The sequence below is a fragment of the Oryctolagus cuniculus genome, chromosome Y (genome assembly GCF_051225735.1).
Source record: "Oryctolagus cuniculus isolate XC-2025 breed Fujian yellow rabbit chromosome Y, ASM5122573v1, whole genome shotgun sequence".
Lineage (NCBI taxonomy): Eukaryota > Metazoa > Chordata > Mammalia > Lagomorpha > Leporidae > Oryctolagus > Oryctolagus cuniculus.
The window spans coordinates 15,354,851-15,381,809 of NC_142889.1; the positions used below are offsets into that span (position 1 = coordinate 15,354,851).

Consider the following 26,959-nt stretch of genomic DNA (forward strand, 5'->3'; position numbering starts at 1 on the left):
ATATATATATATATATATATATATTTGTGTACACACACACATATATAAGTTTCTTTCATACATATGATGAAATGCTTTTTCAGGTATACAAATAAAAAATCATCTGCTACAAATTACACAATAATTTGAACAAATTTTTATTGTACAAATATTTATTGTAAATTGAAGGAAATTTGTGCAAATGGAAATCCAGATCCACAAAAAAGAAATAAAGCGCCCAGAAATGGTAAATACATAGGTAAATATAAAATGTGTTTCTCTTATTTTTAAAATTCTTTCAATACACATTTATCCATTTAATGTAACAATAGTAACAATGTGTTTTGGAATTAATAAAATACATACAGGGCAGGCCTTTGTCATAGCAATTAAGATGCCACTTGATACAGCTGCATCCCTTATTGGAGGGCCTGGATTGGAGTCCCAACTCCACTCCTGATTGCAGTTTCCTGCTGGTGCAAACTCTGGGAGGCAGCAGGTGATGGCTCAAATAGTTGATTCTCTGTCACCCACAGAGGTGGCTTGGATTGATTTGCCATCTTCTGGCCTGGACCAGCTCTGGGTATTGTCATCATCCAGCATCTGTGGAGTGAGCTAGCATGTCTGTCTCCTTGTATCCCTTCCCTTCCCTTCCCTTCCCTTCCCTTCCCTTCCCTTCCCTTCCCTTCCCTTCCCTTCTCTTCCCTTCCCTTCCCTTCCCTTCCCTTCCCTTCCCTTCCCTTCCCTTCCCTTCTCTCCCATCCCCTCCCATCCCCCCTCCCTCCCTCCCTCCCTTTAACATAATGGTTTGAATCCTACTTTGAGTTCTGATTCTGGTTTCCAGCTGGTGTACACCCTTGGGCAGCAACAGGTGATGACTCAAATTGATGGGTCCTTGCCACCAATGTGGGAGATCTGGATTTTAGTCGAGTTACCACTTAGGAATTAGCCCTACCATGAGCATTTTTGGTATTTGAGAGAGAAGCCTGCTGATGGGAGATGTCTCTCTCTCTCCCTCTCTCTCCCTCACACACACATTCTTCCTCATTCTCTTGCTCTCACTCTGGAACTTACTCTCATCTCCATCCCTGCATGCCCATAAATAAATAAAAATGTTAAACAAATAGACTGAGATAAGGTAAATATGGTTATATTAATGCATACAAAATCATATTTTTTAACTTTTATTTAATGAATATAAATTTCCAAAGTACGGCTTATGGATTACAATGCCTTCCCCCCCATAACGTCCCTCCCACCCGCAACCCTACCCTCTCCCAGTCCCTCTCCCCTTCCATTCACATCAAGATTCATTTTTGATTCTCTTTATATACAGAAGATCAGTTTAGCATATATTAAGTAAAGATTTCAACAGTTTGCTCCCACACAGAAACATAAAGTGAAAAATAATAGATGATTTTTTAAATGATGATGAAATCAGATCAGACCTATTGTCATGTTTAATCCCAGTGAGAGTCAAGTTGGGAATTGACAATTTCTTCTTTTTTTTTTTTTTAACAGAAGATCAGTTTAGTATACATTAAGTAAAGATTTCAACAGTTTGCACCCCCATAGAAACACAAAGTGAAATATACTGTTTGAGTACTCACTATAGCATTAACGCTCAATGTACAGCACATTAAGGACAGAGATCCTACATGAGGAGTAAGTGCACAGTGACTCCTGTTGTTGACTTTACAAATTGACACTCCTGTTTATGGCATCAGTAATCTCCCTATGCTCCAGTCATGAGTTTCCAAGGCTATGGAAGCCCTTGAGTTCTCCGACTCTTATCTTATAATATATATATGTATACATATATACATATATATGTATATATAATACATATAATATATATATATATATTATATATAATATAATATAATATAATATATTATAATACATATAATATATATTATATATAATACATATATATATACATATAATACATATATTATATGTATTACTTTATAACAGATATTATAACCACTGGCATTAAAACAGACACATAGACCAATGGGACAGAATAGAGGTCCCAGAAAGAAACCCATACATCCACAGATAATTTACATTTGACAGATACTCCAAAAATATACTAAAGAAAGAAATCTTTTCAGTAATTGTCCAGAGGAAAATGGGTATTCGTATGCAGAAGACTGAAAGGAGACTGCCCCAATGTTACCCTACACAAAAAACAAATTTACTCAATGAACTTAATGTAAGACATAAATCTCATAAAGAAGACAGGGAACTCTACAACACTGGCATAAGCAATAGCTTTGAATAAGATCCCAAAAGTGTGGGCAATAAAAACACAAATATATAATTTTGATATCAACTAAGAAGATTCCTAAAACCAAAAACAAAAATATAAACAAAACAGCCACCAAAATGAAGATATAACCAATTGAATGAGCTAAAACATTTGCAAACTATGCATCTGACAAAGGACTGATACACAGAATACATACAGAACTGGAAAAACTGCACAGTAGCAACAAGAAACAATATAGTTAACCAGTAAAAGGACCTGAGTAGGGACAGGCACTGTGGTGTAGCAGGTAAAGCTGCCTCCTGCAGTGCCCACTTCCCATATGGGCACCGGTTTGAGTCCTGGCTGTTTCACTTCCAATCCAGCTCTCTGCTATGACCTGGGAAAGCAATGGGAGATGGCCCAAGTCCTTAGGCTCCTGCACCCACATGGGAAGACCAGAAGGAAGCTCCTGGTTCCTGGCTTCAGATCGGCACAGCTCCGGCCATTGAGGCTATCTGGGGAGTGAACCAGCAGATGGAAGACTTCTCTCCCTCTTTCTCTCTCTCTCACTATACCTCTGCTTCTCTGCAACTGCCCTTCAAATAAATAAATAAATCTTTAAAAAATTAAGTGAAGGTACAAAAAGGAATTCACTTTGTTTGTTTCTACATAATTTACCAGAAAAAAAGGTTTATCCAAAATGATATCAACTCAGTCGTTACAACTTCTGATAGATAAAAGGAATGACAAATTATACAGAAGGTAGGAGGAAGGGATTGGGAAAATTCTATTAAAAGTTATCTGCACTACCTAAAAAATAGCATGTTACTTGAAAGTGGGTTTGGGTTATTTGATAATGTACACTGCAAACTCTAGAGAAATTATTTTAAAATATTAGAAAGCATATATCCTTGACATCTTAATAGAATGCTCAACTTTAGTGAGAAGATGTGGGCCTTTTGTATAGTGGTTAAGAGAGAGTTCTGAATGCCACCATCCCACACTGGAGTCCAGTGTTTTAGTCTTGGCTACATTCCCAATTCCCACTTTGTGCTAATGCATACCCTGGAAGGAAGTAGGTAATGACGTGATTTTTGCATCTCTGCCATCTCAATCTTTGACATAGATTAATTTCTTGGTTTATATCTTTGTCCAGGAAAATCACAATTATCACACAGGAACTTGGAGAATGAACTTGCAGATGGCAATTCCCTCTTGTTTCACATTGTGTGTCTCTCTGCTCATAAATAAAATAGATGCATAAATCTTTTGAAAAATAAAGAGATAAGGGGCCGCCACTGTGGCACAGCGGGTTAACACCCTGGCCTGCAGCACTGGCATCCCATATGGGCGCCGGTTCAAGTCCCGGTTGCTCCTCTTCCGATCCAGCTCTCTGCTATAGCCTTGGAAAGCAGTGGAAGATGGCCCACGTCCTTGGGCCCCTGTACCCATGCAGGAGACCCAAAAGGAGCTCCTAGCTCCTGGTTTTGAATCGGTGCAGTTCCGGCCATTGCGGCCATCTAGGGAGTGAACCAGTGGATGGAAGACCTATCTCTCTATCTCTACCTCTCTGTAATTCTGCCCTTCAAATAAATAAAATAAATCTTAAAAAAATAAAGTGATAAGTGAGAAAACTAGGGAAACTTTATGAACAAAGACAGTGCTGGGTGTTGGGTGGAGCATTTTACACACCACTTCAGATGACCGCATCCCATATCAGAATGTCAGGTCTGAGTACAGCTTTTCCAGTTCTGATACAATTTCCCTCTAATGCATACTGTGGCAGGCAGCAGTTCATGCTTCTAGTGTTTGGATCTCTGCCACACATGTGGGAAACCTGGAAGGACTTCTTGGCTCCTGTGCTTAGCTTGAATTAACTGCAATTGTTGCAGGCATTCAGAGACTAAAACATTAGATAACATCTTTCTCGGGCTGGCACCATTCCTCAATAGGCTAATCTTCCACCTGTGGTGCCGGCACACCGGGTTCTAGTCCCAGGCAGGGCACCAGATTCTGTCCCAGTTGCTCCTCTTCCAGTCCAGCTCTCTGCTATGGCCTGGGAGTGCAGTGGAGGATGGCCCATCCTTGGGCCTTGCAACCACATGGGAGACCAGGAGAAGCATCTGGCTCCTGGCTATGGATCAATGCGGTGCACTGGCCACAGCACACAGGCTGCAGCAGCCATTGGGGGGTGAATCAACAGAAAAAGGAAGACCTTTCTCTCTGTCTGTCTCTCTCACTGTCCACTCCTGCCTGTCAAAAAAAAAATTAAAAAAAGATCTTTCTCTTCCTCTGTTTCTAGATCTTTTTCAAACAAATACAAATCAGTAAGACTTTTAGAAAGAATTATAATAAAGGGGAACCAATTTCAAATATGCTGCATATTAATCCAAATACAGCAATCATCATCTTAAATGTGTATTAACTAATTACTCCAATTAAGAGACTGACACAGTTCAATTAAGACCAAGACCCAACTTTGGATCCACAGGAAAATTATTTAAATTTAAAGAGACATGGAGGGGATTCGAGGCCATGTTGCTCAAAGGAGAATAAATTTCAACTCCATAGGAAGAATAACTTGAAAATGTACATTGTACAACATGATAACAATAGTTAATAACAATGTGTTCTACTAAGGAAAATAATGAAGAAATTAGATTTTAAGTGTTCTCATCACATAAAAGACATATGATATTTTATATATCAACTGAAGATGCATAAATATATTTTAAAGGCAAACATAAAGACATAGACTAAATATAAAAATAAGCACCATGCAGCCCCATGAAGATGCCAGTGGAAAGCAAGTATTGGCTCTTTCTGATGCCCTGTCCCCATTCTGATGTTATTTAGGGATCCTACCCAGAGTCATCTCATTAACATAGACGTAGCTACCATCTGAAATGTGTGTGTTAGGCAGGAACAGAGCCAGGCCTACCATTCAGGAAATTCCAGATGTCTTAGGATCTCTGAGCCAAAAATGACAAATTCAAATAAAATTTTTATTATACCAGTCATGAAAATAATCTCAAATTTAAACTTTCTCAGCCAACAGAAGCTGATCTTCCTAGACATTGAAAATTGACAAATTATACTCTGATTAAACCAAATCTGTGGATGCAAAATGCATGTGCATTTGCTTTTCAAATCTGGCACCACTTAGCTAGGTCAGGTCTTTCTTTACCTTTACAAAAGATTTCCCTCCTGCATAAGGCAGATAGAACCTAGAGGGCATAACTCATTTCTGCCCTGCCCCTTCAATATCAGCATCAAATTAGCTGTCACTAATATGTCTCCCATAGTGGGAACTGAACTTGGGAGAAGAAATTTTAGTGTCCCAATGGGTTACCAACATTGATGGAGGGTATACAGTAGAGACCCTTTGCCTTAGAGACATCAAATGTCCCCCTTCTTACTACTGTTCTTTAGGAAGAAACAGCCAGGGGCTGGCACTCACCTGATACTCCTAGGGATCTGGCCCCTGGAAAATCTGTCATCACCCACAACTCAGGACAAGGGAAAGAGAGGAGTGTGTTAGGGAGACATTGCCCTGTAAAGCTTCCGAGGGGATTCTCAAACTGATGACATTTTAATAAGATGTCTGCATTTAAGGGAGATAAGAAGAAATGGACAGTTTTTTAAAAATGTATTTTATTTCACAAGTAGAGCTGCAGAGACAGTCATGGAGAGATCTTCCACTAAATGGTTCACTCCTCACATGCATGCAAAAGTCAAGGCTGGCCCATGTTGAAGCCAGGAGGCTGGAATTAAATCAGATCCTCCTATGTGGGTGATTGGGACCCAAGTACTTGAACCATCACTGCCTCTTCCTCAGGTGAACATTAGGCTGGAAGCAGAGCTGGAATGCAAACCCGGGCTCTCTGAGAGGGACTGTGGGAGTCCTAGGAACATCTTAACCACTACTACAAATACCCATTTTAAACAAAGATCTCTTTACACTTGTGTGTCAGGTAAGCATTCTTAGCTTTCCTCTAATAGGATAGGTTCATAGACAGAAAATAAGTGTTTTAAAAGGTTAAGGAATTTTCTTGTGGGGAAAAAAAGACAATATTATTTTAGCAATAGTGTTTTAACTGAAGCTGAATGAAATATGCCATAAAGAAAATCATTGATGGTGTTGTGAACTTCAAGGAGCAGTTAGCATTTGGCAACATGGGAGGAGATTTGGACATTTTTACTGATTTTTTGTTTGTTTTTAAAGATTTATTTATTTATATGAAAGGCAGAGTTACAGAGAGGCAGAGAGAGAGAGAGAGAAACAAAAAGAGAGAGAGGGGTCTTCCATTTGCTGCTTTACTCCCCAAGTGGCTGAAATGGCCAGAGCTGGGCCAATCCAAACCCAGGAGCCAGGAGCCAGGAGCCTCTTCCAGGTCTCCCACATGAGTGCAAGGGCCAAGGATTTGGGCTATCGCCAAGTGCTTTCCCAGAGGAATTAGCAGGGAGCTGGAGCATTAGTGGAGCAGCCAGGACTGGAAACTGCACCCATTTGGGATACCAGCACTGCAGGCAGCAGCTTTACTCACTATGCCAGGGAAATGGCCCTGAGATCTTTTTTTTTGGGGGGGGGGGTGGGCAGGCTTCATACTCTTTATTGAATATGGTTTATCCCTCTGAAACTCTTTGGGGCTGGCTCTGTGACACAGTGGGTTAACACCCTGGCCTGAAGTGCCAACATCCCATATGGGTGCAGGTTCAAGACCCGGCTACTCCACTCTGATCAATCTCTGCAATGGCCTGGGAAAGCAGTAGAAGATGGCCCAAGTGCTTGGGCCCCTGCACCCATGTGGGAAACCCAAAGGAAGCTCCTGGCTCCTGGCTTTGGATCGATGCAGCTCCAGCTATGTGGTCAATTGAGAAGTGAACGATCCAATGGAAGACCTCTCTCTCTCTCTCTCTCTCTCTCTCTCTCTCTCTCTCTGCCTCTCCTCTCTCTGTATAACTCTGACTTTCAGATAAATAAATAAATCTTTTTTTTAAGAAAAAAAAGAAAAAGAAACTCATGGGGAACTTTAATTCCAAGTATAAGAACATAATCGATGGGACCAAGTGGAATATTCCAAGTAATGATTAGGCTCAATCTATTCATATGATTAATGGACTATCTCCAGAGGGTCTGCTGTAGAAGTCACTTTGCCCTGGCCACACCAGCACTCCCTTTATTTGGCCACATGGTTTCTGCGGCACCCCAAGCCTCTGCCAACAAGAAGCCATCGCCAGATGCTACCTCGCAACCTTGAGCAGAACCTTGAGTCAAATAACACCCTTTTTTCATAATTTACCCGGTTTGAGATCTTGTGTTATTATTAACATAAAGCTACGCAGGGCCCTAGGAAGAGCTACACTGACAGGACCGGGTTACTGACATTAAACCTTGTTTGCAATTCAGGAGACTCCGGTCATCCCTAAAGAGAAAGGTGGGACAGAGGACCCGCAAATCAGCTTCTCACTCACGTGACAGCCAGATCTGAAGTCTGAATTCTAAGTTCCTTCCTGTCCTCATCAACAATGTTTGCGGATTCGGGGCTCCAGAGCTGAGCCACCGTCACTGCAAACAGGGCCAGGACAAGACTCTCAGGGATCCGGCTGTGGCCCAGCTCACATCCTGCGGCCTGACGGGACTGGACCTCACTCACCATTTTCCAGCTTCTGAGGAGTCCCGGTCCTGAGGTCTCTGTAAGAGGGAGCGGAAAGGCTGATCACGGGAGGCCGCGACCAGGAGCAGAGCCCGGAAGCAAAGAATGGCGGAGCCCAGAAAGAAGATTCACACAGCGTTGCCCAGGCCAACCTGCTTGGGTAGGTCACACAATGGCGCGCACTTATGGCGTCAGAGGAGACGCAGCCAATCAGATGCAGCCTGCGGGCCTTGGGACTGTGCTGTGTTGGGGGAATACGGTGGGTGCCTTGGGCTCAAGTTTGAAGCTGTCTCTCCTCTTCCTGGGACAGGACACTCCCACAGCAAAGGGGGCCGACACCTTCCAGACCATCTCCTGAAATACTTCCTTGTTCCATTGTCTGTGATCCTGTGATTCGGGGCTCCTTAAACGTTTTCCGTGAGTTACGGTTTACGCAGTGTTTGGGCTCTAGGTCTTTTCTTTATATTCTTGTTTTTATTTTTCTGTGAGTTTGAGATTTTTAGTACTGATTTGAAAACGGTTGAGTATTATTTCTTGGTCTCATTGATCTGTCTAGAGATTTGTTTCCTAGTCTGTATTTTGTCCTTCAAAAATGTTGCCTATTTTTTTTTCTTGTGCCTAGTAACACCCTTCATTGTATATATTGCTCTTGAACCCAAGAATCTTGCTTAATCCTCTCATCAGTTTATATTTGTTTATGTTCTATTATATATATCAAGGTTTTCTTGGTGAAAAATTGACCCTTTTACCTAATATTTCCTGTTCCTCAGTCAGTTTCCCTGACTATACCTCCAGAACAATGTCGATGAGACAGAAGGAGAGGTAGATCCTTGTCCAAGTTCTTCCCTGTTCCATTTAACCTATATCCGGGCTCCTTCATCTCCAACACTTCTTTTTACAGAGTAACTTTTGGCAGTTTTGGGTACCACCCTGTGTCTTTCCAAAGCTGCTGCTTCTGTCAGGTGTCTATGCTATTGACCTGTACCCTGTGTCTTCCTTTGGCTCTGGGCCTCTATGAATCCAATCCAGCCCACTATCTGCATCCCAGTGGTTTTGTATGTTGTCACATCAGTTGTGCCTCAAATGTCCCCACATTGTGTGACAATTTGTTTATCTGTTCATCTACTGCAGGGCATCTTGGTTTCATACCTGTGAAATCCAATATGAATAAAACTATTGCATTTATGTTCAAGCTGGATAGTGTGGAATATGTATTTTCACATAAACTGGGTAAATTATATGGACATCTTTGCTGCATTGTATGGTGACACTATTGAAGACTTCACAATCACACCTCCAGATGTCTTGTAAAGTACCCTTATATATTCTGACCAATAATGAATGTGATTTTTGTTTTTTCGATATTCTTGTCAATTTTTACACTGCAGTGTTTATTTGTTTATTATATCTATCTCAAAAATATTAGTGCTTAATGCTGGTTTAATTTGAGTTCTTTCTTTACAGTCCTTTCTCTTATCTCATAATTTTATGTGCTTTTTTCTAATCTGCATATATTCAATGTAAAGACAATTCTTAGTTAATTTGCTGTTTTTAAATTTGATAATTTGTCACCTCATTGCTGAGTTTTACAAAGTCTTTATTAATTTTTCATTCAATGACTGCTGCTATTGTTAAATATATATTTATTTATTTACTTATTTGAAAGGTCGAGTTACTGAGAGGAAAAGACAGAAAGAAATATCTTTGACCCACTGCTTCACTTCCAAAATTGCTGCATTGACCAGGATTGGGTTAATTCAGGAGCTTTATCTCCATTTCGTTCATGGATACAGAGGTCTAAATACTTAAGCAATCCTCCACTGCTTTTCCATATATATTAGCAGGGAGCTGGATTGGAAATGGAGCATTCAGGACACAAATGGCATAGCAATCTGTGGCTTCACCCAACATCCTGTAATACCAGCCCCACATATATACTTTGCTAATATTCTCTCCCAGGATAAGATGTATTTTTCATTATTTTAAAAAATTCTTTTTGAATATAAGACATTTTTAATTTAATAGAATACATGTTACATGACCAGCATTTTAGCAGAACAGGTAAAGCCATTGCCTGTGGTTTTGGCATGCCCTATGGACACTAGCACAAGTCCTGGCTGCTTCACTTCTATTTCAGTTCATTGATAATGGCCCAGGAAAGCAACCAAATATGACACAAGTGTTTGGGCCCCATTACCCATATGAGAGACCTTGATGAAGCTCCTGGCTGCTGGCTTCAGCCTGGCCAAATGCTGGTTGTTATAACCACTTGAGGAATGAACCAGCATATGGAAGAAATATCTCTCTCTCACTCTTTCTCTCTCTGTCACCCTCTATCTCCCTCTGTGTGTGTGTGTATAATTCTTTCAAATTAAATAAATCTTTATAAAACTAAAGTCTGCATTATATTTTTATTGATCATATATTCAGTGTTGCATATAAAACTAATGCAATTAATTTCTTTTTTCATTTTACCTATGTAAAAGTCTATTCACTATATTGAATGAGTTTATATGTTAGGTCCAAAATATGTATCTCTGTTTTCTTCTCCACTTGGTCATCCAAGAGCACTATATCCAATTGTTACAAAAATTACATATTCATCAAGGGCCAGCACTGTGGCATAGTGGCACAGCCACTGCCTGGGATGCTGGCATCTCATATGGGCACTGATGCATGTCCTGGTTTCTCCTCTTCCGATACAGCTCTCTATTATGGCCTGGGAAAGCAGTAGAGGAAGGCCCAAGTGCTTGGACCTGCGCACTGATGTAGTAGACCTGGAAGAAGCTCCTGGTTCTTGGCTTTGGATCAACACAGCTCTGTCCATTGTGGACATTTGGGGAGTGAACCAGTGGATGGAAGACCTTTCTCTCTGTTTTTCCATTTCTCTGCTTGTAACTGTATTGCTCAAAAAATCTTAAAAGGAATACATGTTCTTCTCTGTACCTTTCACCAAGATCAGTTAAGTATAAATATTTACCTCCATATATTTTTTTTTCATTTTATTACATATTTTATTTAGTCCAAGATACCAAATGTTGCTATTTCTGCATGTGATCAATATAAAGAATTACAAGAGGGATTAGCAAACCATCACCTTTGATGCTGATATCCCACATCAGAGTGCTGGTTTGAGTCCCAGCTGCTCCACTTCTGATCTAGTTCCCTGTTAATGCTCCTGGGAAGGCAGCAGAAGATGGCCCAAGTACTGGGGCTCCTGCCACCTGCATGGGAGACCCAAATGGAGTTCCAGGCTATTGGCTTTGGCCTGGCCCAGCCCCCGGCTGTTTTGACCATTTGGGAGAGTGAAATAGTGGATAGAAGACCCCTCTTTCTCTCTCTTATTCTCTCTCTCTGTCTGACACTTTGACTGTCAAAGGAATACATAAATCTTTCTAAAAAGTTACAAGATATTTCTTTTTTTTTAACTTTTATTTAATGAATATACGTTTCCAAAGTACGAATAATGGATTACTATGGCTTCCCCCTCATACCGTCCCTCCCACCCACAACCCTCCCCTTTCCCACTCCCTCTCCCCTTCCATTCACATCAAGATTCATTTTTGATTATCTTAATATACAGAAGATCAGCTTAGTATACATTAAGTAAGGATTTCAACAGTTTGCTCCCACACAGAAACATAAAGTGAAAAATAATAGATGATTTTTTTTAATGATGATGAAATCAGATCAGACCTATTGTTATGTTTAATCCCAGTGAGAGTCAAGTTGGGAGTTGATAGTTTCTTTTCTTTTCTTTTCTTTTCTTTTTCTTTTTCTTTTTTTTTTTTTTTACAGAGGATCAGTTTAGTATGCATTAAGTAAAGATTTCAACAGTTTGCACCCCCATAGAAACACAAAGTGAAATATATTATTTGAGTACTCGTTATAGCATTAAATCTCAATGCACAGCACATTAAGGACAGAGATCCTACATGAGGAGTAAGTGCACAGTGACTCCTGTTGTTGACTTTACCAATTGACACTCCTGTCTATGGCATCAGTAATCTCCCTATGTTCCAGTCATGAGTTTCCAAGGCTATGGAAGCCCCTTGAGTTCTCCGACTCTTATCTTGTTTAGACAAGGTCATAGTCAAAGTGGAGGTTCTCTCCTCCCTTCAGAGAAAGGTACCTCCTTCTTTGAAGACCTGTTCTTTCCACTGAGATCTCACTCACAGAGATCTTTTGCCAGAGTGTCTTGGCTTTCCATGCCTGAAATACTCTCATGGGCTTTTCAGCCAGATCTGAATGCCTTTAGGGCTGATTCTGAGGCCAGAGTGCTATTTAGGGCATCTGCCATTCTATGAGTCTGCTGAGTATCTCACTTCCCATGTTGGATCACTCTCCCCTTTATTTATTCTATCGGTTAGTGTTAGCAGGTACTAGACTTGCTTATGTGCTCCCTTTGACTCTTAGTCCTTTCATTATGATCAATTGCGAACTGAAATTGATCACTTGGACTAGTGAGATGGCATTGGTACATGCCACCTTGATGGGATTACATTGGAGTCCCCTGGTATGTTTCTAACTCTACCATTTGGGGCAAGTCAGCTTGAGCATGTCCCAAATTATATATCTCTTCCCTCTCTTATTCCTACTCTTATGTTTAACAGGGATCACATTTCAGTTAAATTTCAACACTTAAGAATAACTGTGTATTAATTACAGAATTAAATCAGTCATATTAAGTAGAACAGACAAAAAAACTACTAAGAGGGATAATGTATTAAGTTGTTCATTAACAGTCAGGGCTATGCTGATCAAGTCACCGTTTCCCATAGTGTCCCTTTCACTTCAACAAGTTTCCTTTTTGGTGTTCAGTCAGTTGTCACCGATCAGGGAGAACATATGGTATTTGTCCCTTTGGGACTGGCTTATTTCACTCAGCATGATGTGTTCCAGATTCCTCCATTTTGTTGCAAATGACTGGATTTCGTTGTTTCTTACTGCAGTATAGTATTCTAAAGAGTACATATCCCATAATTTCTTTATCCAGTCTACCGTTGATGGGCATTTAGGTTGGTTCCAGGTCTTAGCTATTGTGAATTGTGCTGCAATAAACATTAGGCTGCAGACCGCTTTTTTGTTTGCCAATTTAAATTCCTTTGGGTAAATTCCAAGGAGTGGGATGGCTGGGTTGAACGGTAGGGTTATCTTCAGGTTTCTGAGGAATCTCCAGACTGATTTCCATAGTGGCTTGACCAGTTTGCATTCCCACCAACAGTGGGTTAGTGTCCCTTTTTCCCCACATCCTCGCCAGCATCTGTTGTTGGTAGATTTCTGAATGTGAGCCATTCTAACCGGGGTGAGGTGGAACCTCATTGTGGTTTTGATTTGCATTTCTCTGATTGCTAATGACCTTGAACATTTTTTCATGTGCCTGTTGGCCATTTGGATTTCCTCTTTTGTAAAATGTCTATTGAGGTCCTTGGCCCATCTCTTAAGTGGGTTGTTGGTTTTGTTTTTGTGGAGTTTCTTGATCTCTTTGTAGATTCTGGTTATTAACCCTTTATCTGTTGCATAGTTTGCAAATATTTTTTCCCATTCTGACGGTTGTCTCTTCACTCTCCTGACTGTTTCTTTTGCAGTACAGAAACTTCTCAATTTGATGCAATCCCAATAGTTAATTTTGGCTTTGACTGCCTGTGCCTCCCGGGTCTTTTCCAGAAACTCTTTGCCTGTGCCAATATCTTGAAGGGTTTCTCCAATGTTCTCTAGTAACTTGATGGTGTCAGGTCGTAGATTTAGGTCTTTAATCCATGTTGAGTGGATTTTTGTGTAAGGTGTAAGGTAGGGGTCTTGCTTCATGATTCTGCACGTGGAAATCCAATTTTCCCAGCACCATTTATTGAATAGACTGTCCTTGCTCAAGGAATTAGTTTTAGATCCTTGATCAAATATAAGTTGGCTGTAGATGTTTGGGTTGATTTCTGGTATTTCAATTCTGTTCCATTGGTCTATCCTTCTGTTTCTGTACCAGTACCATGCTGTTTTGATTACAACTGCCCTGTAGTATGTCCTGAAATCTGGTATTGTGATGCCTCCGGCTTTGTTTTTGTTGTACAAGATTGCTTTAGCTATTCGAGGTCTCTTGTGCCTCCATATAAATTTCAGCACCAATTTTTCCAGATCTGAGAAGAAGGTCTTTGGTATCTTGATTGGTATTGCATTGAATCTATAAATTGCTTTTGGGAGAATGGACATTTGGATGATATTGATTCTTCCAATCCATGAGCATGGAAGATTTTTCCATTTCTTGGTATCCTCTTCTATTTCTTTCTTTAAGGTTTTGTAATTTTCATCGTAGAGATCTTTAACGTCCTTGGTTAAGTTTATTCCAAGGTATTTGATTGTTTTTGTAGCTATTGTGAATGGGATTGATCTTAGAAGTTCTTCCTCAGCCATGGCATTGTCTGTGTATACAAAGGCTGTTGATTTTTGTGCATTGATTTTATACCCTGCTACTTTGCCAAACTCTTCTATGAGTTCCAATAGTCTCTTGGTAGAGTTCTTTGGGTCCCCTAAATAAAGAATCATGTCATCTGCAAAGAGGGATAGTTTGAGTTCTTCCTTCCCAATTTGTATCCCTTTAATTTCTTTTTCTTGCCTAATAGCTCTGGCTAGAACCTCCAGAACTATATTGAATAGCAGTGGTGAGAGTGGACATCCCTGTCTGGTCCCAGATCTCAGTGGAAATGCTTCCAACTTTTCCCCATTCAATAGGATGTTGGCTGTGGGTTTTTCATAGATTGCTTTGATTGTATTGAGGAATGTTCCTTCCAAACCGTTTGCTTAGAGTTTTCATCATGAACGGGTGTTGTATTTTATCAAATGCTTTCTCGGCATCTATTGAGAGAATCATATGGTTTTTCTTCTGCAGTCTGTTAATGTGGTGTATCACATTGATTGTCTTGCGCACATTAAACCATCCCTGCATACCAGGGATAAATCCCACTTGGTCTGGGTGGATGATCTTTCTGATGTGTTGTTGCATTCTATTGGCGAGAATTTTATTGAGGATTTTTGCATCTATGTTCATCAGGGATATTGGTCTGTAATTCTCTTTCAGTGCTGCATCTTTTCCCGGCTTAGGAATTAAGGTGATGCTGGCTTCATAGAAAGAATTTGGGAGGATTCCCTCTTCTTCAATTGTTCTGAATAGTTTGAGAAGATTTGGATTTAGTTCTTCTTTAAATGTCTGGTAGAATTCAGCAGTGAATCCATCTGGTCCTGGGCTTTTCTTTGTTGGGAGGGCCTTTATTACTGTTTCAATTTCTGTCTCAGTTATGGGTCTGTTTAGGTTTTCGATGTCTTCCTGGTTCAATTTAGGTAGGTTGCATGTGTCCAGGAATCTATCCATTTCTGATAGGTTTCCCTGTTTGCTGGCATACAAGTCCTTGTAGTAATTTCTGATGATTCTTTTTATTTCTGTGGTGCCTGTTGTTACATTTCCTTTTTCATCTCTGATTTTATTGATTTGGGTCTTTTCTCTTCTTTTTTTAGTTAGTTGGGCCAATGGGGTGTCAATTTTGTTTATTTTTTCAAAAAAACAGCTCCTCGTTTGGCTGATTTTTTGTAATGCTTTTCTTGATTCAATCCTGTTGATTTCTTCTCTGATTTTAATTATTTCTCTTCTCCTACTAGATTTGGGTCTGGTTTGCTGTAGGTTTTCTAGATCCTTGAGGTGAATAGAAAGCTCATCTATTTGGTGCCTTTCCAATTTCTTGATGTAGGCACCTATTGATATAAACTTTCCTCTTAACACTGCTTTTGCTGCGTCCCATAAGTTTTGGTATGTTGTGCTGTTATCCTCATTTACTTCCAGAAAGTTTTTGATTTCTCTTTTGATTTCTTCTATGACCCATTGTTCATTCAGGAGCATGTTGTTCAATCTCCATGTGTTTGCGTATGCTCTAGGGATTCCTGAGTTGTTCATTTCCAACTTCATTCCTTTATGGTCTGAGAAGCTGCATGGTATGATTCTAATTCTTTTGAATTTGCTGAGACTTGCTTAATGGCCTAGTATGTGGTCAATCCTAGAGAAGGTTCCATGTACTGCTGAGAAGAATGTATAATCTTTAGCTGTAGGATTGAAAGTTCTGTATATATCTGTTAGATCCATTTGGGCTATAGTGTCATTTAAATCTACTGTATCCTTGTTGATCTTCTGTCCTATTGATCTGTCTATTTCTGAGAGTGGAGTATTGAAGTCCCCCAGTACTATTGTATTGGGGTCTAAGTCTCCCTTTAAGTCCGTTAACAAATCTTTTAGATAAACCGGTGCCCTGTAGTTAGGTGCATATACATTGATAATTGTTATATCTTCCTGTTGAATTGATCCCTTAATCATTATGTAGTGTCCCTCTTTGTCTCTCTTAATGGTTTTTGTGGTGAAGTTTATGGTGTCTGATATTAAGATGGCTACGCCTGCTCTTTTTTCATTTCTGTTGGCATGGTATATCTTTTTCCAGCCTTTCACTTTCAGTCTGTATGGATCTTTGTTGGAAAGATGTGTTTCTTGTAAGCAGCAAATAGATGGGTTTTGTTTTTTAACCCAATCAGCCAAACGGTGTCTTTTAACTGGACAGTTCAGGCCATTCACGTTCAATGTGACTAATGATAAGTGGTAACTTTGCCCTGCCATTTGCCAAAGATAAGTTCTAATATATGCTTTGAATTCCCTGTGATCTTTTGCTGTGAGCTTTCCTTCCTTGGTTTCCTTCCTTTACCTTCTTTCATATTGATGACCGTGTTTCTTTGTTTCTGTGTGTAACACATCTTTAAGCATCTTTTGTAGGGCTGGACGAGTGGCAACAAATTCTTTCAATTTCTGTTTGTTATGAAAAGTCTTTATTTCACCTTCATTCACAAATGATAGCTTTGCAGGATATAATATTCTGGGCTGGCAGTTGTTCTCTCTTAGTACCTGGGCTATATCTTGCCATTCCCTCCTAGCTTGTAGAGTTTCTGATGAGAAGTCAGCTGTGAGTCTGATTGGAGATCCTCTGAGAGTAATCTGACATTTCTCTCTTGCACATTTTAGGATCTTTTCTTTATGTTTCACTGTGGAGAGTTTAATTACAACGTGCCGTGGTGAGGGTCTCTTTTGGTCGTGTTTATTAGGGGTTCTGTGAGCTTCCTGTACTAGGATTTCTCTGTCCATCTCCAAACCTGGGAAATTTTCTGCTAATATCTCACTAAAAAGGCCTTCTAATCCTTTCTCCCTCTCCATGCCTTCAGGAACTCCTAGAACCCGAATGTTGGGTTTTTTAATAGTATCCTGAAGGTTCCCGACAATATGTTTCAGATTTCTAATTTCCTCTTCTTTTCTTTGGTCTGACTGTATCCTTTCCTGTTCTCTGTCTTCTAAGTCCGAAATTCTCTCTTCTGCTTCTCCCATTCTGTTTGTAAGGCTCTCTATTGTGTTTTTCATTTGATCTATTGAATTCTTCACTTCAGTCACTATCCCAGTTTCCTGTTGTACTAGTTGTTTCGTTTCATTTTGATTCCTCCTTAATATTTCATTTTCACGAGAGAGATTTTCTATCTTGTCCATTAAGGATTTCTGTAGTTCAAGAATTTGTTTTTGAGAACTTCTTAATGTTCTTATCAATTTTTTGAGATCTGCTTCTTGCATTTCTTCTATGTCATCATCCTCATAATCTTGAATTGGGGTGTCTTTTTCATTTGAGGGCTTCATGGTGACTTCCTTGTTTTTATTACCTTGGTTTTTGCGTTTGTTATTTGGCATATTGGAGATATTTGGTTTCTTCACTGTGGTGCTTTTTCTTGTTATACTATGACTCTAGATTAAGTGGACTATCTGTTTTTGATGGAGCCTTAGGGCTTGAGATGGGTGTGGCCTGAGAGCTCTGTTTGGTGTGCCAAAGGTGACACTCCCAGGTTAGGCGTGGTAAACCTCTCTCTCTCTCTCTCTCTCTTTTTTTTTGATTCAACAGGGAAGTTATTCTGCACAGCTGAACAAAGTTGGAGGTAGTTAGCAGGCAAATGATATACCCACAGGAGCCAGAGATCAGAAGCTCTTTCCCAAGGACCACACAGGGAATCTGTTCGGCCCTTAGAGTGGGCTCAAATTCTCCTTCAGTCTCCCACTGGGTTGCCAAAGTTACGGAATTGTAGCGTCTCTGGAGAGTGCTCACGTGAATTCCGTGAGTTCTCTCCCCCACCGTCTCTTTTTTCACAGTCTCAGTTCAGTAGCACCATAAATTTACTAAGTCCTAATCTCCTGTTAATTCGCCCCACCCAGAGTCAGGTTTTACTGCTAGGCTCAGGGCCGGTGCAGACCTGAGGTCGCTCTGCTTATGACGTATGTCCAAGATGGCGCCTGCTCTTTGTCTTGCTCGCCCTTGAGAGGTGAGCGGAGAGAGAGAAACCCGTGTCCATACCAGTCACCTTTTTTTTTTCCCTCTCTCTCTCTTCCAGTTAGCTTGGTGAAGTCCCCCCCGCCCCGGGGGTCATTCCCTCTAGTCTCCTCTCTCCGCTTGCCTGCCGGTGTCTCGGGTTATTGAGGTTCGGCTCACCTCGCGTTCCAGCACTGGTGTGTTGAGTCTGCCGCTGATGTCCCGAACTGTGGGCTCCCACGCTCTCCACGCAGGTCTGCTCCCCTTCCAGTGCTGATGTGTGGACTCGGAGCCCTGGACTTCCCAAGTCTCCCCGCTGTTGCACTCCCCTTCGAGCACTTGCGCGCAGACCCTGCAGCTTGCGCAGCTCAGTCCCGTGGCTCGGCTTCCGCAGCTCAGTCCCGCGGCTCGGTCCTGCGGTTCAGCTTTCGCGCGCGGTGGGCGACCTTGTTCTCCCAGTAGGTCCTCCAATTCACGCCCACTGGATCCAGAAGAGTTTTGTCTGCAATATTTTCCTGGTTCTTTTTTCTGAGGCTACCGTAACTCCCCTTTTATTAAACTAAATTTTCCCGGACTATCGGTGCGCGCCCTCACTATTCCGCCATCTTACCTCCATATATTTATGCCATCCCCTTTAGCCACATTTCTTCTTTACCCAACATCATGATCTTTTGATTACTGTATGTTTATAATAAAACATGAAATCAATAAATGTTTATTCCTCAGATTTACTATTATTCAATAATGTCTGCAGTTTACAAATTTAGAAAAATGTTGATCATTGTCTACAAGACAGCTTACTGGATTTTTATTGGACCATGCTGAATCTTTTGGTTCATGTGGGAAGAATGAATACCTTAATACTATTGTGTTTTTCAGATTAAGACATAAAATCCATTGATTTAGGTTTTTTTCATAATTTTCCCCATACATTTTGTATGTATTTTCATGGATTTATACTTCATAACATTTCTTCCTCCTCCTCCTCCTCTTTTCATCTTCCTCCTCCTCTTCCTCCTCATTCAGTTTCTGCCTCTGCTTTTTCTGCTTCCTCTTTTCTATCTCATCATATGTCTGTATTTCTATTTATATATCTAGCTTCCCTTTCCCTTGTTACTCTTTTTTCTGTATTGTTAATAATATTGCTTTCTGGGCCAGTGCTGTGGTGTAGAGGGTTAAAACCCTGGCCTAAAGCACTGGCATCCCATATGGGTGCTGGTTCAAGACCTGTCTGCTCCACTTCTGATCTGGCTCTCTGTAATAGCCTTGGAAAGCAGTAGAAGATGGCCCAAGTCCTTGGGCCCCTGCACTGCCATGGGAGACCCAGAGGAAGCTCCTGGCTCCTAGCTTCAGATTGACACAGCTCTGGCCATTGTGGCCAAGTGGGGAGTGAACCATCAGAAGGAAGACGTCTCTCTCTCTCTGCCTTTGCTCTCTCTGAGTAACTCCAATTTTAAAATAAAAACAAATAAAATCTTGGATTAGCTTATTTCACTCAGCATAATGTTTTCCAAATTCCTAACAGGGATCGCTTTTCAGTTAAAATTTAAACACCTAAGAAAAATTGTGTGTTAATTACAGAGTTCAACCAACGGTACTAGAACAAAAAAAAAATACTAAAATGGATAAAGTGTTACATTGTACATCAACCATCAGGACTAGAGCTGATCAAGTCACTGTTTCTCATAGTGTCCATTTCATTTCAACAAGTTTCCCCTTTGGTGCTCAGTTAGTTGTCGCTGATCAGGAGAACATATGATATTTGTCCCTTTGGGACTGGCTTAATTCACTCAGCATGATGTTTTCCAAATTCCTCCATCTTGTTGCAAATGACCGGTTTAAATTTTTTTTAACTGCTGTATAGTATTCTATAGAGTACATGTCCCATAATTTCTTTATCCAGTCTACTGTTGATGGGCATTTGGGTTGGTTCCAGGTCTTAGCTATTGTGAATTGAGCTGCAATAAACATTAATGTGCAGACAGCTTGTTTGTTTGCCAATTTCATTTCCTATGGGTAAATTCCAAGAAGTGGGATGGCTGGGTTGAATGGTAAGGTTATATTCAGGTTTCTGAGGAATCTCCAGACTGACTTCCATAGCGGCTTAACCAATTTGCATTCCCACCAACAGTGGGTTAGTGTCCCTTTTTCCCCACCTCCTCTCCAGCATCTATTGTTGGTAGATTTCTGAATGTGAGCCATTCCAACTGGGGTGAGATGAAACCTCATTGTGGTTTCGATTTGCATTTCCCTGATTGCTAGTTATCTTGAACATTTTTTCATGTGCCTGTTGGCCATTTGGATTTCCTCTTTTGTAAAATGTCTGTTGAGGTCCTTGGCCCATCTCTTAAGTGGGTTGTTTGTTTTGATGTTGTGGAGTTTATTGATTTCTTTGTAGATTCTGGTGATCAACCCTTTATCAGTTGCATAGTTTGCAAATATATTTTCCCATTCTGTCGGTTGTCTCTTCACTTTCCTGACTGTTTCTTTTGCAGTACAGAAACTTCTCAATGTGATACAATCCCAAATGTTAATTTTGGCTTTGACTGCCTGTGCTTCTGGGGTGTTTTCCAAGAAGTCATTGCCGGTACCTATATCTTGCAGGGTTTCTCCAATGCTCTCTAATAATTTGATGGTGTCAGGTCGTAGATTTAAGTCTTTAATCCATGTTGAGTGGATTTTTGTGTAAGGTGAAAGGTAGGGGTCTTGCTTCATGATTCTGCATGTGGAAATCCAATTTTCCCAGCACCATTTATTGAATAGACAGTCCTTACTCCAGGGATTGGTTTTGGATCCTTGATCAAATATGAGTTGGCTGTAGATGTTTGGGTTGATTTCTGGTGTTTCAATTCTGTTCTATTGGTCTATCCTTCTGTTTCTGTACCAGTACCATGCTGTTTTGATAACAACTGCCCTGTAGTATGTCCTGAAATCTGGTATTGTGATGCCTCCAGCATTGTTTTTGTTGTACAAGATTGCTTTAGCTATTCGAGGTCTCCTGTGTCTCCATATAAATTTCAGCATCATTTTTTCTAGATCTGAGAAGAAGGTCTTTGGTATCTTGATTGGTATTACATTGAATCTATAAATTGCTTTTGGGAGAATGGACATTTGGATGATATTGATTCTTCCAATCCATGAGCATGGAAGATTTTTCCATTTCTTGGTATCCTCTTCTATTTCTTTCTTTAAGGTTTTGTAATTTACATCATAGAGATCTTGAAAGTCCTTGGTTAATTTTATTCCAAGGTATTTGATTGTTTTTGTAGCTAATGTGAATGGGATTGATCTTAGAAGTTCTTCCTCAGCCATGGCATTGTCTGTGTATACAAAGGCTGTTGATTTTTGTGCATTGATTTTATACCCTGCTGCTTTGCCAAACTCTTCTATGAGTTCCAATAGTCTCTTAGTAAAGTTCTTTGGGTCCCTTAAATAAAGAATCATATCATCTGCAAAGAGGGATAGTTTGAGTTCTTCCTTCCCAATTTGTATCCCTTTAATTTCTTTTTCTTGCCTAATAGCTCTGGCTAGAAATTCAGAATTATATTGAATAGCAGTGGTGAGAGTGGGCATCCCTGTCTGGTACCAGATCTCAGTGGAAATTCTTCCAACTTTTCCCCATTCAAAAGGATGTTGGCTGTGGGTTTTTCATAGATTGCTTTGATTGTAGTGAGGAATGTTCCTTCCATACCCAGTTTGCTTAGAGTTTTCATCATGAAAGGGTGTTGTATTTTATCAAATGCTTTCCTTGTTCTCCTTGATAGGTGACAACTAACTGAGCACCAAAAATGAAACCTGTTAAAGTGAAATGAACACTAGGAGAAACGGTGACTTGATCAGCCCTCACCCTGACTGTTGATGAACAACTTGATATGTTATCCCTCTTAGTATTTTTCTTGTTTGTTCTACTTAATACTTTTGGTTGAATACTGTAATCAATACACAATTCTTCTTAAGTGCTGAAACTTAACTGAAAAGTGATCACTGTTAAATATAAGAGTGGGAATAAGAGAGGGAAGAGATGTGCAATTCAGGACATGCTCAAGCTGACTTACCTCAAACGGTAGAGTTAGAAACATACCAGAGGATTCCAATTCAATCCCATCAAGATGGCATGTATCAGTGCCATCTCACTAGTCCCAGTGATCAATTTCTGTTCACAATAGATCATAATGATAGGACTAGGAACCAAAGGGATCACATAAACAAGACTAGTGTCTGCAAATACTAGCTGATAGAATCAAAAAGGGAGAGAATGATCCAACATGGGAAGTGAGATACACAGAAGACCCATAGAATGGCAGATGTCCTAACAGCACTCTGGCCTCAGAATCAGCCCTTAAGGCATGCAGATCTGGCTGAAAAGCCCATGAGAGTATTTCAGGCATGGAAAGCAAGACACTCTGGAAAAAAAAAAAAAACTAAATGAAAGATCTCCGTGAGTGAGATCCCAGTGGAAAGAACGGGTCATCAAAGAAGGAGGTACCTTTCTCTGAAGGGAGGAGAGAACTTCCACTTTGACCATGGCCTTGTCTAAATATGATCAGAGTCGGTGAACTCAGGGGGCTTCCATAGCCTTGGCAGCTCATGGCAAGAGCCTAGGGTGATTACTGATGCCATAAACAAGAGTGTCAATTTGTTAAGTCAACAACAGGAGTCACTGTGCACTTACTCCTCATGTAGGAACCCTGTCCTTAGTGTGCTGTACATTAAGATTTAATGCTATAACTAGTACTCAAACAGTATTTTTCACTTTATGTTTCTGTGTGGGAGCAAACTGTTGAAATCTTAATGTATGCTAAACTGATCTTCTGTATATAAAGAGAATTGAAAATGAATCTTGATGTGAATGGAAGGGGAGAGGGAGTGGGAAAGGGGAGGGTAGCGGGTGGGAGGGACGTTATGGGGGGGAAGCCATTGTAATCCATAAGCTGTACTTTGGAAATTTATATTCATTAAATAAAAGTTAAAAAAAAGAAAAAAAAATAAAATCTTAAAAAAATATTGCTTCCATTTCAATTTCCAGTTGTTCATTTTTGGTATTTACAATAGTAGTTTATTTTGTAAATAAAATCTAAAAAAATATTGATTCCATTTCAAATTCCAGTTGTTCATTGTTGGTATTTACAATAGTAGTTTATTTTGTATATGAACAGTTAATTCATTTCCTATTATCTTCATCAAATCTCATTGTGATTGGGATTATGTGATCTACGTCTTCTTGAAACCTTAAAATGACATTGAACTATCAGTATATTAATGACTTAGAGAGGACATGGGATGAGAACCCAGGACTACCCCTTAAACAAAGTGTCTTATTGTCCTGCTCTGTGCCTCATGGCTGGCAGAGGCTGTGCTAATCTGCTTTCCTGAGTGATGTAGCTTGAATGCATATATTTGGTTTGGAACATTCACTCCTTTCCTAGTTACTGCTAAATTCTTCTAATGTGGAGTGTAGATTGCAGGTGGTTTATATAACAACTGTCTTCAAAAAATACATTTAGACTGACTGCCTGGCTTGATATTTAGTTGGTAGACACTGACCCACAGAATTTTCATTTAAATGCATGTGCATTATCCCTTCAGATTTGAAAAAGGAAAACCTAAACTGTACATAGATGGCATGGCAATGAAAAATGCATTCCATGAAATATGGAAGTCTTACCTTTCAACATTGTGTGGCACAATTGTGAAAAACAGGCATGTATAATACAACAAATTAGCATACTAGAGCTGGACATAAATTCACATTAAGGTCTGATTTATATATAATAGTCTATGGATAGACATGGAATTTATGTAGTTAAGTTTTGTACATACACTTGAACATGAAAATAAACTAAGTATTGCCTTAAGAACCATATTATTGAAGAATGAAATTGAAGATCAAGAATGGTAGAACAAAGTCTACATGACAGTCATCTCTGTTTTTATTTTCTGCCATTACACAAATAGTAGTACTCATATAGAGAAATTTCCACAAGGTTGTTTTATGGAAAGCTGTTTTTCCAATTATGAGAAATCAAATCATTTGTTTTACATTGCATTTCTTTCTAAGTAAAGTGCTATCAATTACCTTCATGAAAATTCAATTTGCAAGAGAATTTATAAGAAAAGACAAGGAGAAAATGTGGAAAACTGTTTTTGAGTTTTTATCTTCTGGAAGTATCCAAATTGGAGATGTGTTTAATTTATTCTTAAAGATGTAGTTACTTAATTGGAAGACAGTGTTCTTTTTGTTTTTTAAAAGATTTATTTATTTATTTGAAAGTCTCAGAGAGAAACAGAGGCAGAGAGAGAGAGAGGTCTTTCATCCAATGGTTCACTCCCCAATTGGCTGCAACAGCCAAGCTGTGCCAATCCGAAGCCAGGAGCTAGGAGCTTCTGGGTCTCCCATGTGGGTGCAGGGGCCCAAGGACTTGGGCCATCTTCTACTGCTTTCCCAGGCCATAGCAGAGAGCTGGATCTGAAGTGGAGCATCTGAGTTTCGAACCAGCACCCATATGGGATGGGGCACCTCAGGCCAGGGCGTTAATGCACTGCACCACAGCACCAGCCCCATGGAAGAGAGTGTTTCAGGGAGAGAGGGAGAGACAGATGGGGAGAGAGAGAGAGAGACAGAGAGAGAGAGAGAGAGAGAGAGAGAGAGATGGACACACACACACACACACCCCACATCTTCCATCTGTTGGTTCACTACTCAATAGGTTGTAATATCCAGGGCTAGGTCAGGCCAAAACCAGGAGCCTGAATTTCCATCCATCTCTCTCTTGTAGGTGGCTGGGGCCCAAATACTCAAGCCATCCTCTGTTTCTTTCCCAGGTGCATTAGCAGGGCCATGGATGAGAAGTGGAGCAGTCAGTACTCCAAATGGGGCTCATATGAAATGCCATCACCATAGGTCGTGACTTAACCCACTGTGCCACAATGTCAGCCCCAGGAAATATTTTTAAATAAGTGTAATAATTTACCTCTTAACAATGTTACCATGTTTCATATGTGTGCATTTGGGAAATATTTATAAATAGTTAAACAGACAAACTGCACACAGTCTTGGGTTCATTCTTGTCCTTTTGGGATAATGGCTCAAGAGCAGTTTTTCCCCAACACTGTAACCCAGAGCCACTCTCACTGCTTTTGTGCTTTATTCTAATGAGTAAACACACTTCACGTGCTCCACAAATGGAAATTATTGGAACGTGTGTATTGGACTCTGCATACTGAAAATGACCATGCACTAAAACCCCCAACTCAGTGAAGTGTAAATCATTTGGTCAATCCTGAGCCTGACCACAAGGGCTTGAGAACCATAGGAAGCATACAGGGACTACAGCTCACAAACTTGTCATTTGGAGACCACAAAGGGAGAGAACATGTTTCTGCAACTTGAGGTGGCAGTAGCAAATCTTGTGATATTTCCCAGAAGAATAGTAGCTGCTTCTCTCCTCTGAGGAAGTTTCCTTTTTCCAGGACTTTCCAAAATTTACAATTTCTGGTTTGCCTGCATTCAGTACTGAAGTCTGCTGAACACTTTTCTAGATGACAAATAATTGTCATCATAGCATCCATTGTGACCTGGAGGATGAATGGGCTCTGTGGAAACATTTGTTCCAGCTAGGAAACTGCATTTGAGTGAGAAGAGACTTTGTGGGGCTAAGGCCGTGTTTCAGAACATGAGGAACACTGCCTTTGTGTTATGCAACTGTGGGCACATCCCTTGCCAAGTACTCACAGTCACAAGGACCAGTCTCAAAGCTGACAGGCCTTCTTCATGCTGGGCACAGGAACAGATCTCAGTGTGCTGGGTCCTTTCATTATTGTGGTGTCATTGCATCCTTTGCTGGCTAGATACTTCCATAGTCTCAGCAGGAAGATGTGCACAGATTTCACTTGTATACCAGGCAGTGTGTTTTCTTGGGAATAGGAGTTACAGAGTCACTCCAAAGACACCACTCCATTCTGCCACATATATGTAGGTTGCTAATATCACAAATTAAGTATTTCCATTGCAATAAAATTTCAGACAATAGTAACATTTTGAGGCATAACTCTGGATGCTAAGGCAATATGAAGTGTGGACCAAGCTTTGAAAATTTGGTTAAGGAAAATCAGGTTGAGAGTAGAAATTCCTGTCATTCTAGCATTGATTAAAGAAGAGGTGTGCTCTCAACACATTGAGGGCATTTCTGGTTTTTGAGAGATTTATTTTTATTTATTTGAGATACAGAGTTACATAGAGGCAGAAAGAGAGAGAGAGGAGAGAGAGAGAGAGAGAGAGAGAGAGAGAGAGAGAGAGAGAGAAAGAGAGAGAGAGAGAAAGAGAATCTTCTATCCATTGGATTACTCCCTAAATTGGGTGGAACTGGGCTACAATGAAACTGGAAGCCAAGAACTCCATCTGTATCTCCTATATGGACCTAAGAAAGTGGGTCATCTGCTGCTTTCCCAGGCATGTTAGCAGGGAGCTGGATCAGAAGTGGATCAGCCATGACTTGAATTTGAGCCCATATGGGATGCTGGTGTTGCAGGTGACAGCTAAATCTGCTTGTTCCATTTCTATGAGCCTGATTCCTTGATGACAGTATTGCTAAAGATGTGTAGTATCCTTAGTATCTTGATATACAAATATGCACATTGTAGCTGAGTAATGTGTCACTTGAAAATGCATTTTCTGCTGTGTTTGCCCATGTTTGATTCACTTGCACACT

General features: G+C 40.3%; 1 long non-coding RNA gene across 2 annotated transcripts; it reads right to left on the reverse strand.

Annotated features, from left to right (window-relative positions):
- Positions 1-291: 291 nt before the first annotated feature.
- On the reverse strand, positions 292-8,301 carry LOC149119279 (uncharacterized). 2 transcript variants are annotated; one of them, XR_016228776.1, is made up of 3 exons: positions 7,891-8,301; positions 799-1,067; positions 292-582 (listed from the first exon to the last, which is right to left on the reverse strand). It is a non-coding gene; the product is annotated as an uncharacterized LOC149119279 (long non-coding RNA). The 2 variants fall into 2 exon arrangements; XR_016228777.1 differs by lacking the exons at positions 292-582; positions 799-1,067 and adding exons at positions 5,900-6,095; positions 7,709-7,802.
- Positions 8,302-26,959: the final 18,658 nt, after the last annotated feature.